Raw genomic sequence first — 16,175 nt, 5'->3', positions numbered from 1 at the left:
TCTCATCATCCAAAGTGAAATCCGCCAATCAGAAAATTCTGCAGATAGGAGGTTTTGCGCTTTGGCCATCGTAATATCTTCTGTAAATGTCATGTCCCTACATTATGATCTAAAATGCTGTTTCTCTACACTGACAGGTATGTAATGCCAGTGGGAGTTAAATCCTCTAATTTGTTTATCATAGTTTTTGGTGTTTTGTTTTTATTTTTATGTTTTTGGTCTAAAATCAGTATAAAATTTAAGATATTTCCACACAAAAATAAACAGAATCAGTCTTAAAAAAGACCAACATGTGCAGTATGTGTGTAATAGTAGTAGTCATGTAAACCTCACACTCAAATTAATATCATATAGTGTCCATGTTCTCAGTGGTAGCTTGTTTACTGTAATGTATGTCAATATGTGTGACACCTGAGGCACATTCACCATACAGACAGAAAATAACAAGTCAAGGTACATTTGCTATCCACACCAGCCTGGATAGCAAATGTAATACAATTACTGCTTTGAGGAGTCAATGTGCATCAAGATGCAGCAAGTGCGAGATTTTACATTCATTACGAAAGGCGCGAGTGTTTCGACACACATTTTACAACGGCGACTACGATGCCTTGAGAAGGGAATCGCTCATGTCTTGTAGAAAATGAAGATGGGTGAACTTTGCTTTGCAGTAGCTCTTCACCCTGAGCAAATGCTGCTTTCACTGATCAAAAATAAGCTAGGATTAGTTCACTTTGACATTCAGGTGATTTCTATTTGGATCATAATATAGAAGAGAGCAAATAGAACCTACTGTAAGTGAATGACAATACTAAGTATTGGCAGTTAAAATACATCTGTGGTCTGTATTTTTCAATAAAAATGTAAATGTTAGATGCTTTATATGATATCATGACATTATCATCCTGCTTTTTTAAAATCCCAGGAATGTTAAATATGTACATATATTAAAACATCATATTAAGTATATTGTTTACTCTGTCTTGAAAAGGTGAAATTCTTCCTGTCTGCAGTGTGGCTGAACACCACAGTGAGGCACTGAATTTGTTTGCTCTTTGAGTGAAAGTACAAGCATCTTTTTAAAATGAAGTTTAGACAGAGATGTGTTTTGCTTATACCAATGTCATAATCCTTTTTTTTTTACTCGGGAAACAAATATTTGACCTATACTTTTTTTTTTTGCCAAATATGTATTCTAGGACATGCTTTTCAGTGGAACAGATGGTCAAGCTTTATGCAAAGAAAATATGTGCAGATGATAACTTTTCTGTCAAAAATTCAGTGTCACAATGACGACGTGGATGCTGTTGGACACGGTTTTTGATCTGACTTTATTTTGTTGTCATTTTCAATTATATCAACCAATTCCGACCAGATACTTCAATGGAGTTGCCATTTATTGATACACGCTTTTGGTCTTTTTCAAATAATTATCTCCAAGTGTGCATGACTACTGATTGCAAACTGCCTATCAGATTATGAGCCATATTGGGTGCAAAGTTGACATTTTGTCTCGAGAGTGGTAATAGAGGATGGAGTACCCAATGTGGAAAAGGTTCATCCTCTGTGGAGAATAAATGTCCCCAGTTCATTTCATCCCAATCTGCACATTACACTTTCATATATCCTTGTGTACAAGAACAAATTATGAACTGATGGTTGGTGAAAAAAGCATTCATTTTCTGATGACCATGAATATCCACAGTATATTTCATGCACATCTAGACATTAGTTTATGAGGTACCTTGTCAGTTGCCATAGTTTTAGGGGTCAATGAAATCATCAAGAATCATCCTCTGGGGACGACAAATGTCCGTACCAGATTTCTCCACGATTTGACCAGTATTGTCACTGCCATTATAAATAAAACAGCTAATACAGTAGAAAAAACAAATATATCTCATAATGTGATTAAAATGGAACGCAAGCAAGACAGCGGGCATGCAATGTATCTTTGAATAACAGGTGCAACTCAAAGCCAGGTACATTGAAGACAAACCCTTGAGAAATGGCTTAAGTTGTTAAGAATAAAAAGTTAATATTACATTTTATTAAGTTATTTAATAAGTTTCCTGCCTTTTGGTTTGTTTTGCATGTTTGTTGTGGGTTTTTTTGTGCATTTTTACAAACAAATTACATCTTTTGTATTCATGTACTGCATGTCTTCTGCTGTACTTTTTAATGGCGTCTGCAAGTTTCTCTTGAAGGGATGATGAGGTGAAGTGCAAGAAAGTGAAAGTTATGAGCAGGAATTCACTTGAGATTGGAAAGCAATCTTAATTACAGAGGCTTCATTTGGAGCAGTTTGGGCTTCAGTAAGTATTAGCTGCAGTTGTGCCTTGATATTCATTCACATTAAACTTAGAAAACCTATTTAAAGTAGAAGTACTGTTGTAGTGCTGAAAATTTAGACACAATTTACAGAGCAAAACGTGCTAATTATGAGGAGCAAACATGTGGTTATTGGTGTTAATAAGCTCTGAAGACTACTGAGAGAAAGGCTATAGTTCAAGGATGACGGCATCTGCATTTTTTTCCGGGTTGTTCAAATTTTAACGCCCACTCAGCTGTTAGCAAAAGCACAGTGACATGGGTTAGAGCACTGATGCTGGTGGGAGGAGAGCTCAGAGTTTCTTTTTTAAACTTTAACCAGCAGCAACAGTGAATGTCTCTGTGGCTACTGGCTAGACAGTCTAGGTGGTTTATATGTAGTGATGTCATCATGAACCTACATCAGGTCAGTTTTTAGAAGTTTTTAGAATTTTTCAGATTTGAATACATATGGATCATTACTGGGAAGCAACAGAATGATATAAAAACCTCAAAAAAACCAACTTACATGTCTTTTAATGAGTCATACATTATTAATACATGTCAACTAATAACCGGTAAATAGGCTTATCTTAATTGAAACTGTTACCCAGCAGGCTACTTGGGGTTGTGTGCAGTCAATGTTGTTTTTAAAATAGAGAGCTATGTGAAGAAGCTGCAGAAGAAGCCAGCAGGAGTGACAGATTTACCAGCCATAGCCAACATTTATTAGGTTTAAGTAACATTTACAAGACAAAGTCCTGACACATGATGAGCTCCGTCTTATTTCCTTGACACGTCTTTACAGCTCTGCCAATAATGAGTCATGAGGTGAAGTTTTCCCAGCAGGGTCGCTGAGGGCTGTGATTCCCCCTCAGCATGCCGCTGCTTCCTCCTGACCTAATTACCACAAATAATTGCTTGTAATACTACACCGCCAGGATCTTGAGAAGAAACACTCAAAAAATAGCATCCTCAAATGTTATAAACAGCTATTACATGTGGATTCTCTTTAAAAAAAGGAGCAAACAAACACAAGGATTGCTTCCGTTAAAACAAGCTTGCAGAATGTTTTGGATGCTTTGCAAAAATGGGTACTTAATTTTGCTCCAATTGCCAATGTTGCCTTTTTTTTTTTGCATTTACATTTTATTTAAGCAGGATATTACTTCTTGAAACATGCTGCACCACATGGGAACTTAAGCACCTGACCGAGCCAAATGCCTCTCTGTTTAATTCAAGTGCCACTCCGACAAAATGAACCCAAACCATCCGGACAAAGAGCACTTTTTTTCAGTTCACCCCTCACCATTAGAGAGTCTGTGCGTGCTGTTCTGCAACCCGACCTAACAGGACCTAAATGGCTTGACAAGTCATGCTTCACGTTGTGTTTGACTCAAGAGTTTTGTTTGCTATCAGACCTGGACCTGAACAGTATGACAGTCAGATGGACCTGACATGGTGCGTTGCTGTAATATTTAAAAACTGACAGTCAGCGTTGACTGTCGTACTTACTGATAATATGATAATCATAATACATAACAGGTTCAAGTGAAACAAGTTGTTTGTGGGATTTTTTGTAGGTGGCAACTTGCCCAGGTACCTTTAGACTGTTTTTTTTCAAAGCTTCCCACCATGCCATGCAGCACTAACTCTTTGTTATTTTAGGAATTATATTATAAATGTTTAAACATCTGGTGACTTCAGAGAAGAAGTTTGGTCAGAGCGATACATAGCTTGTGTGAAAGTGCAGCCTAAGAAAAGTTGTTCAAAGAAAAATAATCCTTTTCATCTTGGTTACAAGGAGCTTTGTTTATGGACATTAAGGGATTCGTTTTTTGTAAAAGTAGGATGGTTCAGACCTCTGAATCACTGTACACATCTCCAATGTGTTCAATGATTCAGATAAGTTTGGTATTGTACCCACTGAAGGCTGTTTCCACTGAAACAATTGACCAATTAGAGCTTTATGTGGGATTACATAACTACTGTGCATCCTTGAAAAATAGTGACAGACAAGTTGCAGCAATAGAAATGAATGATGAATGAGAGCGGAAAGCCACAGGTTTGCAAATTGCTGTTGGCTTTGAAGAGAACATATCAGATGAATCTGTGATGTTTTCAAGCCAGAAATATACACATTTATTTCACACACTTTCTTTCCATCTAACTGCTGTAATAGTTTTTTTGATTTCCTTTTTGTGGGATTCAAGCAAGAAAGGTTGAATGACAACCTCACTCATTGAGTTCGGCCTGTTAGTCACCTCATCCTCCATGAGTGGAGAACGAGAGCGATCTTACAGCTTCATAGTAAAGTTTCTCCTCCTGATTGTGTCGCTGGTAAAAAGGCTCAATAATCCTCCAGTGTGTCCCCAACTTTGAACAGATTGCAGCAGTGTTTTTGGGAGCTCGGCCTGATGGTCACTTTATCCAATACGTGACAAGGAGATCTGCACTGATATCATCTCTGCGTCTGCGATTCTGTACGGAGCGCATCCCACCCATCTGGTGCTCTAAGTAGGTCAATACAGATTCAAATACCTGCATGGTCTGGTTCTAATGAGTATCAGAGTATCTGGGATTTGGTGCCAGATGAAAAGTTGAGATTTTTAAGACAACTTTAACCACAGTTTTTACTCTCTCTCTGTCAGTATCACACCAGAAACACACACACACACACACACACTAGTGAGGTTTAATTGATTTTTCTGTTGCTGTAGATAAATCCATGTTCCGCATCTCATGTCACTGGCCGCAGCCCTTGTCTTCTGGGATGGTAAACCCCATTCATCATATATAGCCTCTGCACGGCACCGACCCGAGTGAACGCCTGAGCTGGCTCAACCGCATCCACACACAACACACCCCTTCATTGTTGTTATGGATTCAGAGCTTCATGTTTACATCCACACTGAGACAGTTACAGAATAAGCCCACTATCATCCGTAAAATGTTCAGCAGAAATGAAAGGAGTTATTAATCAGCAGGACACAGAAAAACTCCATCTTTTTGTTTTATCTTTAGTGGGCTTGACTACTGTAATAGTGTCTTCACAGGTCTCTGTCTCTTTACTTGTGTGTCAGATAATTGATTTTCTAGATATTACTATTGGTTTATACACAACAAAAAATCTTTTGTAGTTTTGTAATTGCATTAATAACAGTTTAATGGTGCAATTTTTATGTTTGAGTGGTTAGTAGCAAGTTGCAAAAACTCTCATCGTTATGTACTTTAAACATTTACTCCTTGTTTCTCACCACTAAACTCACTCTGCTGAATCTGAGATTATACGCATACTATATTCAGAACATGTCTGTCCGTCTCTAAATCCATTCCAGCGTCTTGCCACTCCAATCTTTCCCAAACACTCAGGGTGTTTGCTGCTCTCAACATGGGAGAGGAGTTTGCCGGTTGCTGGAGGGAGATCTTTGTTTTCAAGTTTGAACAGCTGTGTGCAGTTGAAGCTTTTGCTTTTTCACGTCTTGACTCTTAAATCACGAGGAAAAAAATCGCTCTTCTGTATCACTTTTCTGTGTTAATTACTCTTCTGTATCTCTTCTGTATCACTCTTCCTGTATCTCTGCTTCTGTGTTCACTCTGTGAGGTTAGACTATGAACTGAACTGAAACCCCAGGGGGGAAATTCTGAACTCTGAGTGTGGAAACTCTATGATGTCACAGTTGTCATTTGCATTTTATACTCCATATTCAAATTATGGAATGGAAACAAAGGCAGAATGAGGATGGCAGTACACACACACGCACACACGCACACACACTTCTCAGTTTATTGTTTGTGCTTTTTTACTCGCACACCCGTGATCCTTACTCATTTTTCAAACCCTTTACCTTACATTTAATGTACTGTAGATTTACAGTACTGTGTACCGATCCACACTCATGTAAACATCCTCTTCATATTTTGGCTTTGACCAACACCTGGATTGAGACAATTTAAGAACACAGACTTAAGCGAAGGTCAGTCGATAGGCTTGCAAGCTAGCTTAGCCTAGCTAGCTTAGCTTGACTGTACACCAGCCTGAAGCTGTTGACTTGACCACACCAGCATTGTGGATTTCAGACCTCGGATTGTCTGAACTGGGACATATTCATGGTCTTGCCTGGATCTTGAGCACGGACCTAAACGGGGCTGGTGTGAGCCTGCTGGCTAGTTTGTTGGCTTGGCTTGGCTGCGCCCGGCCCCCAGCCGTGTTGCCACAGGTAACAACAAGTGTTAGACTTGGTACAACACACTTGAATGAATAACATGATAATCAGCGGTCTGGATACCAAGCCCCGGTCATATGCAAGGGCTGTGGCGCCAGCGTAGAGAGAGCCCACCGAGCCTTATCTGGACTCCTTCAAGAAACATAGATAGAGGATATTTATGTCTTAAAACATGAGAGGACCTTTAAATGTATTGGCTGTAAAAGCTCACATGAGGCTGGAGTCACCCTGTATATCTATCATGCATGATGAATTCTGTCCATACTGAGAAAGCAAAGACAAAAGGGGTTTTTATCTCTGTATAGTTTATTCATCTACCCGTGGAGAGTTTAGCACTTCCTGCTGGGGCTCTTGTGATAAATGACGGAAGTTGTCGTTTCAACTCAAGCAAGGTGAGCGACTCGCGCCGCAATTCATTTTCTCCTCAGCTCTCAAAGTGCTGACTGCTGCAAGGGGAAATGAGATGTGCCATCAAAGCTAACCTTAGCCTTTATTCCTGCATGAACCCAGCTATGTTTAACCAGCTGAGGTCCCGCAGGGCTCCCGGCAGGAGAGACGAATCAAGAGAAGCTTCGATCTACACACAGAGCGAAGGTCGCCGTTCCACCAGACCGGTTAATTTGATAAGAAGAAAATCACGGAGCCCAACATGGCCCCATGCTTTGATTCCAGACACTTGAAAGTGTAGTTCTGAAATCGTTGTGAATCCAGCATAGAGGCAGTGAGCTTAAAATTTGCATGTCTTTACTGTATTTTCCGTATTTTACGGTATTTTCTTCTGTTGTAAAATAATAGTTTCTTTTTTTCTGATCACTATAATTGAATCATTGTGTCATCTAATTCCAAAAAAAAACATACCATTAACTGTTCAGAACATATTTATCATGTTTTGTTATCAGTTGTTATTTATTACTACCTAAACTTAAATATTCAAATTTTATGTGTTTTAATTCGACAGACGATAAACCAAACAGACACATTTAATATATTATTGCTGCTCTGAGTTGAGCAAAGAGTGATAGAAAGGGAAAGACAGAGAAGGGCACTGTCATATTAATCATCCTGCAGCCAATCTTCATCTCTTCCTTTAACCACACTTACAAGTGACTGCGGCCTTGCGTTACTCTTTCCTGACATGTCATTTTGTCAAACGAGGAGACTTCCTGGATACGACACACGCCAAAATGAAAAACCTCAACTGACAGGAACCCAGAGACACATAAACAGAGTTTCAGAGTGAGTCTAATTTCTTGCAGATACTGTAGAGCTCTGGCAGAGGAAGGAGCCAGAGAGGCTGTTTAAGGAGAAAGAAAGAAGTATAAATGACGATAATCTTAAGTTTGATGTATTCATAAACCTGAAAGATTGGATACATCACTTATATCAATGAAGGTAGAGTAACTTTTTAAAACACCTCTCATGATAACATGATACAGTTCAGCAGCAGAATGAACTACGGCCCCTAAAATGACTGTAAAGTTGAATCAGAACCTCAGAATTGAAGGTATTTTGTATTTTGTGGCCAGGGCCAGGCATACTTTTTCAATCTTCCAGGACACTAATTAAACAAGCATGTGTGTGAACAATGCTGGTTGCATCACAGCTGTTTTGCGTTTGCATTATCAAAAGCCCTGCAGACACACACACACACACACACACAGGTGTTTGAACTGACTTTGGCTAATTAGAGCTCTAGTCAGTTTGAAGTCGTGTGCAGTTACAGTATGCTGAGAATGATGTGATACAACAAAACTCTATGAACTAATAACAATGATAAATGTGTAATTCATCCAAAATTAAGTGAAAACTATGAGATGTGACTTCAAAAGCACACATATAAGCTCTCTTTAAGGGGCCATATCATGCTTTTTGTGATTTTCTGTCATTCTTATAGTTTTGATGTTGAATGTTTATGTTAAACATGGTCAAAGTTCCAAAACTTGAGGTGAATATGTGTAAAAAATGCCGCCTTCAAGTCAACAAGTGCCCTGTTTGCAATGTTACCTGTACTTCCACATGCCCACAAACAGTCATCCGTTTCGTAGCTTGTGTTTCATGGGTTGTTCATGTTGTCCACTTGCATATTTCAAGTCAGATTTGGGCTCGATTGCTATTTTTTGTTTATGTTGCCTCAAGGAGCAGCTTCTGGGAGTTAACCAATCAGAAGAGAATGGGCTCATCAGGAAGGGGGGCCTGTTTCAGACAGAGGCTGAACTGAGGGGCTGCATAAAGCACCAGTATAAGATAAATAGAGCTTGTCCTCCCCAGAAAAACAACACTATAAGTCGTGACGCAGTTCAGATGACGTCAATATAAGGTGACTTCCTTCTTAGGAGGAGACGGGTTGGGTGAATGGCTAGATGTTAGAGTTAGATGGCAAAAGTGGACTTTGCTGCGAAAGACCACTGTTCACTTCAAGTCTCAAAGGTTTTTCTTGTTTTTTTAAAAAAAAAACATAACATGGTGTTTACTGCTGCCATGACGACAATGGCTGTCTAACCATAAGGAAGTACTAACCACGTTTCAAGTGATCATTTTAACCCAAACCAGACCTTAACCACAACACTGTCACACCATAAAACAGTTTGTAACAGTTTTGGAAAGCTCCAATTACGCTCTTATTTTGGAAAGCTGCATATTACAATCCAATCCGATGGGTCGCTCTGGAGTGCATGGTTTCAAACAACCTACTGTATGTGGTGGTTTAATTTGGAGGACTTGTCTGGAGTTTTTTTAATAGTAAATCATGCAAAGATATCCCAGTAGAGCATAAGAATGAAATTATGCACCCGGAAATGTTCATCTTATGTCGTGTGTCTGTCTGTGGCTGAACTGTCTGACTCCCTGCAGACAGATGGGATGCTGATGTGACTTTTGGTTGCTTTTATATACAGTATATAGACATAATGCCTCACATCTTTGAACTTTTTCTCATGAATATTTGTGCTGGTGGAACATCCTGAGGATATCAGTTGCAGTTAAAGTCTGTCAGGTTAAACTGCAGAGCTACTGCGTTTCCTCTGAGAAATGATAGCGTACTTGAATCTTCAAATAAGGCTGACCTGGCTTCTTGAGGCACTTTGGACGAATCAAAATAGAAGCCGTTATTCCTCACTGACTCATCTGATTAAATCCACACAGTCGTGAGGAGGATGTGAGGTTGAAAGTGAAGACAGGTTAAACAGGGTCTTCTTTACAGTCAAATGGTGAAACTCAATCCTAGGAAGGATTCCAGACAGTATGTGCAGCTCCCAGCGATCCCACAATTTGTCATAATGATAAAATATTTGACTACTCAAGCTGAGAGGAAATACGACGGTGTACAGTCAGGCCAGAGCGTCTGTGTCAGATCGTGTAGAAAAAAGCACAACATAGCGATTTGTGAGTAAGAATGAGTACATGAGCAGACGTTTATTTGTGTGCGTGTGTGCGCGTGGATGTGTTTTGCCTGTCAGAGAGATTATGCATCACTTCTTTTATTGCAGAAAGGTCACTTAATAATTCAACAAACCTGCGACTGTCGGAGGTTGTTTGATATGCGGTGATTCAGCACTGCCACTGTCAAAGAACTTTGCTCCAAATTGAGACGTTTCATTAATATTTGAAAAAAAAAAAAAAAAAAATGGTGACAGTCGCTCACATTGATTCAAGGCGAGTGATGACACTCCTAAAAGCCATCGGTTTTGACTAAAAGATAAGACTTTGGCACATAGAAACGCTGAGAGAAATCTTTTTTTTTCTTTTACACAGTTAGGATTATAAATGAACTCTTGCTGTGCCAAATGTTCTAAATAAGATTTTTTTTGTTTGTTTGTTTGTTTTAACGTAAACCGAATCGTCACCGGATATAAAGATGAACCTTTTGCAGCCTAGAACTCCTGTGCTCTGTATGTTGAGAGTGTTGAATGATGAAGTTCGGGTTAATAAGTTTGGTCCAAATTGGATGCGGAGTGCAGCACAAAGTATAAATCTTCATATACTCCATGGCAGGTCTCTCTCTCTCTGCTTTAGCTGTAATATATAACACAATTCTGAATTTCATTTTGCGTCGTGGAATGACTCACAGACAACACATTTCCTCATAATGGTGACTGAAATGAAAGAAATTCGGCGACAGTAACAACATGGATTTCTACTCTGCAGATAGGCTGTGATGGATCTGAGGCAGCTGCTCATACACACACATATATACATACAGACATACATGCTAGACATACGAACTGCAGATATGCGTACCCACGCGGTATGTGCCCTCAGCCGAGGAAATTACACATCATGTCTGCTAATGACATATGAGTGAAGACCCGGACGAGGCATACATACTAATGAAACTGTGAGGTGATAAAAGCGGGAGAGCGAGTGTGCTATCTCGTAATGAAAAGAGAGTAAAGAACTCTGAACTTAAGTGGCTTTTTAATACCGAATCGGAGATGATAAGGAAGAGCCCTGCAAGAGGAAATTCAAATTAATGTTAAATGCAGAAAAAAAATGAAATCAAATCTTATCTGGAGATAATCATCTGCTGCTGTGATGAGGACCTCCGCACAGAAGGAGATAACTTAAATAAGTGGTACATGACTCAATCTGGCATTGGATACATTTACATGCATGGAGTCATCCTGCTACTGGCTACGTGTTGGTTATAGTCTAATTCATATAGGTCTTTCAGGGCATGAAATTCAGCTGTTTCGTTGTTATAAATAAACCTGAAAATAGAGTAAAGTTTCAACTTTATGCCTGTTGACTAGCAACTTTGAATAACCCTAAGATGCTGCAAAATGGACATGGGTTACTGCGTCGGGTGAATGTGGTGAGATTCACAGATGTAACGGGGGACTATATTAGCCTCACAGTATATAATGCCCCCGTTATATCACTGATAATAGTGACAGCCTACAGTCTCTGCGTTGTGTTGTGATGATGATGGTGGACTAACGGCTGACATTTGGTAACATCAGATGACTCCAACGTAGACACCCAGACAGCTCCGATGTCGATTCAATGATGTCTGTTTATTGCTTACAAGCACTTCGGGATCTGGGGGATACAAGCCCGGTCTCAGTAAAACTATTTAACATAAATAAAATCATAATCAAAGGAAACTTACAATACTAATAAATTACTTCTGTGACAAAGCTTAATAACTGTTAAATAACAAATTACAGGGCCGACGGTCTAACCTTGACCAGGATCAAAAACTCACTATATTACAGATTATTGATACAGATGAATCAGTTCACATAGATAATCACTCTGAATGTCAATATAATTATAATTAGTAATAAAGTCTATCTCAGGTCAGCTATACATTATTATTTACAGGTTTCCATTTAATAGTCACACACTCACCTGAGGGATACAAGCCCGGTCTGACTTGTTGCCCCGGTGATGGGCTTTATAGCTGCATCGTTACCTTGGATACTATGTAGCCAAGTATTAAATATTAAATATAAGATAACAGCATAAAATAATGAAAATAACACAAATATGTACACCTTACAACTATTAAATAAAGGTAAAATTACAGACAAAATTATATTATGTCTTTTATGTTAAAAGATTTAGCTGTTAGACATAGTGACCATTTAAAGCACAACTAATGTATTTAATGTAACATGCAAGAGGCATATATTACACAGACACAAGCAGTGAAAATGTTTACGTCACACTGACCCTCATGCTTATGGAAGGTATACATTTGCCTTTAATACAATGAACATCACTGTGGCACTTGTATTGTATGTGGATATTTCAATTTTATGTGTTTTTATACTTCAGCTCCACTTCTACTGTGGAGGATTCATTTCCTTCTATTTCCGAGGGAAACATTGTTCTTCTACATCTATCTCACAGCTTGTTACTGCTGACTTTACAAATTCAGATTAACACACATAATACACGATCAACAAATAAAACATGATGTAATGTTATAGCTGGTCTAGACTGTCTAGCAGTATATATATAAACATTTTACAGTTAAAGTTGATAATACTTTAACTGTAAAATGTTTAACACAGTATTTTCATAGTATTTTATTATATTATATTTGTCTCGGGTGTCAGTATGAGGTAGCAGAGAAAATAAGAGGGAGACCCAAGGCAGACACCAGGGGAGAACAGGTGAATAAAAAGAGGCTTTAATAATTGAAATCCCCAAAGCAGGCTTACAGGTCAGTAACAGGAAGGCAGTCCAACAACAGGCAAACAAGGCCAAAGGGGGCGAGGAGAACAGGAGCCCCATGACTTGGTTTGCCTAGGGCCCACAGATCACTAAATCCACCTCACTGCAGTTACACACATTCAATTGAACAAAACAGACGTGAAGCCTAAAAATACACATTGGTTTGCGGCTGTGCTTGTAAAGTGTGTGTGTGTGTGTATTGATTCAAATTGAAGATTTGCTCTGTCAGACCAGCGTGTGATGGGCGACTGAAAAACGTGACTGAAACACCTCCTGGTTTATAGACAAACCATTAGACACAAGTTGTATCCCCCCCCCCCCCCCCCCCCCCCACAGAGAAAATCTGTCTTGGATTGTTTTCAGCTTATTAAACACTTTCACCATGTCATCCAACAACTTTAACGCGTGTTCAAATTTACTTCAAACGTCCCGAACAGTGTGTGAGCTACGATCATAGTCTGATAATGAGAAACGTGCTGTCAGATTAAAGGGCTTCCTGCAGCTTTGAAACACCTCAAAGCTTTCACTTTTGTCTTTTGCTGCCTGTGCAAAATTACACTCCCAAGGCATTAAAGGTGGATTTAAGCCCCCCAAAAAACCGGACAAAAACAAAAGTTTTGCAAAACTTATTATTAAAACTGGGATCATAATTTCTTGCACTGGTACTAGAATTAACATCGTGCTCAGCAGGAGGGAGGGGCAGCCAGCGGCTGCATCTGTTTCATCCTGTTTTTTGGCGCACTGGCTCTACCTGTGAACATGAAAATTCAGTTAATTGGTTTATTCATGGAAACAGGGAGAGTAAGTCACAGGGTATCAAAGGTTCATGTAAAGAGCTTAACTTGACTTCAGTGGAGAGCAGCCAACACCCGAGTCGCTTTAAACACAGCCAAAACATATTTCCCAGGGTGGGGAGGTGTTACAAAAAGGGCAACTGCACATGGAGAGTTTAACAAGAGTGATTATCAAAGGGAAGGAGACATACCGTGCACACACAAAACGAGAGTCTACAGCCATACCAGCAGCTCTGTGAAGCTGCACCTAAGCTAGATGGTAATTCTTTTACCTGGAACATCTGGTATTAAATATTATTAATAAACACAGCTTACTTTTTTATTTATTTCTTATTTTATTTTTTTGTTGTTGTTTTTTTCCCATTTTTCAATTAAAAGGAAATAATGTGTCCTAAATGTAACAGAAGAAACACTGCTGCAGCTTGTCTTACTATACATAATCACAATCATTTCAAAGTATTATACTCTCCAAAACTGGAGTACAACTGAAGAATCTGCAAATTTAACACCAGACAATTGGCCACATTTTACTGTAATTACATTTTTATTACATTCACGTTGCAAATGGAACAAAAATAACGACTATGAGGCTCATGTGCAGAGCCAAACCAACAATGATTTGATCTACTTACAAGTACTATGTGTGTATCCAAAGCCTGATATGTCTTATTCCTCTGTGCTGCAGACGTCCATTGTCCAAAAACTCTTTTTTTAAACTATCTTTTCAGGTGTTTTTTGCACCCAGTCTGGTCTTCAGCATGAAACATATAAATTGAACTGGGGTCATGTGACTGACTTGACAATCCACAGTTTTGCCCTAAACTTCGTTGTCTTTTCTAACCCAAAACATATCAAATACCAGCACCCAGGTCGGTTACATCGCTATCTCAGTGTCTCTCCTCTGCTCCGCTGTTACATCAATCAGCAGGTCTCAACGAGTCACATCCACCTGCTACATGACGCACATTTCCTAATTTTTTGACATCACTCCTGGAGTTGGGGGTGTGAGTAAAGTTTTAGCTCAGTCGTCTATGATCTGGGAGACTCTAGTTTGAGGCTCAGTGTGGGGACCTCCTTCGTAAGATGGTTTATACATGAACACTTATTGTAACACTTTAATTTTCTAAAATTAAAAGCCTTTTTCCACTGTTATTCGAATACAAATACTGGGCCCTCTGCACTTCCCTTGTATGGATGTAAACACCTTGAAACACACTTAAAGTTTGGTTCATCCAAATCACAAAAACAGATTTCTTAATTACAACTAATTACCTTGCCATGTAGAAAGCTTTTACACGCTACTGGTGTCAAGATATCAATTTCTTAAATTTATTTTACTTATTTTTGTGATGACATTTTAAAGACTTAATTGCAACGTGTCTTTTCAGAAACACTGTGCTGATATCTTCCAATCCACAGACTTCCTCAGTGTGGCTATTCATGCAGATTTGGAGTATTTTCTCTGTAGTCTATAAAGTAGCTTTTAAACTCACCCTGTGCTTCCTGTGAGGAATCTGCACGTTCTCCACATATTTGAAAGATCTGTATTAGGAAACCAAATAGCTACCAGTAGGTGACAGGTACAACTGCAGGGAGAAAAGCAGAGCAGTCATTTCTTTCCAGCTGCTGAGGTGTGTTTGGGTTTGATCATTTATTGCATCCTTTAAAAACATCCTCTAGATGCAAATCGCTCACCGAGTCCCGGTGTGGAACATGTAGCGGCAGATACAAGTGTTAAAAAAAAATTTGATACATCCAGTCCTTGACAAACACTACTGGCTTTGTTTTCCTCTCATGTGATTGATCGAACGGTGGTATTGATCGGACTGAGAGCACGATACCGTGGTTACACAAGTTTTAATCTGACAAAAGGGTAACAGCAGGGAGGATGTGAATGTTTATATCTTGTCATGTGTCTCTGTGTGTGTGCATGTATGTGAATGTCAGCATGTGGTGGAAATTATGCTTCATTTATTGATTGTTTTGCCCTGTTTTATCTAAAGCATTTTCCGGTTCAATCCATCTCAGTGATGTCTGATAGCTTTGCTTTCACATTGCTCATAATAATCACTTTCTTGAAACTGTGTTTACTCTTCACTCTGGTGGTGATGGAGCTCAGTTTGGCTGCTTTTACTGATCCAGCGCCTTCCTTCAAAAATCTAATTAAATGTTTATGGATTGAGTACGTTGTGTCCAAGTATGTGATGCTGATGGTTGGTGGCCAGATCCAGCATGATTGGACTTTCTGCCAATTTCCTGCATTCCCTGAGTCGTCTTTTATAAACATCACCACATATCATGGAATTACTTGTAATATACTTTCCGTAATATACAGAGAATATTACTGTAGGTAATGGGTGTTAAAATAAGTGTTTATGAATAAACTTTTACGTAGGAGGTCCCCACACCAGGTCTCGAACCCGAAGTCTCCCAGATCATAGCCGACTGTGCTGACCACTGAGCCAAAACCAAGTGTATCACCAACATGCAGACAGACCTCTACTTATTTATACACCAATAACACAGAGACGTGTAGGGAAGAACTTCAGAGGCGATTCTTGCTTTGCACTTTTCATTTATTACCTATTTTTTTACAGTCAGTAGTTCAGCTTTATCTCTGGGGAACATCCCCAACTCCAGGAGTGATGTCCAAATTAGGAAATGT

The 16,175-nt window shown here is 39.1% G+C and overlaps 1 long non-coding RNA gene across 1 annotated transcript; it reads right to left on the bottom strand.

The window, feature by feature from the left end:
* Positions 1 to 13,067: 13,067 nt before the first annotated feature.
* On the bottom strand, positions 13,068 to 15,445 carry LOC121910507. Its single transcript, XR_006099680.1, has 3 exons — positions 15,206 to 15,445; positions 15,004 to 15,096; positions 13,068 to 13,467 (listed from the first exon to the last, which is right to left on the bottom strand). It is a non-coding gene; the product is annotated as an uncharacterized LOC121910507 (long non-coding RNA).
* Between the last annotated feature and the right edge of the window lie 730 nt (positions 15,446 to 16,175).

The sequence above is a fragment of the Thunnus maccoyii genome, chromosome 13 (assembly GCF_910596095.1).
Source record: "Thunnus maccoyii chromosome 13, fThuMac1.1, whole genome shotgun sequence".
In the NCBI taxonomy this organism is placed as follows: domain Eukaryota; kingdom Metazoa; phylum Chordata; class Actinopteri; order Scombriformes; family Scombridae; genus Thunnus; species Thunnus maccoyii.
Note: the sequence above shows the minus strand (reverse complement) of the source record. Positions and strands in the feature narration are given on the sequence as shown.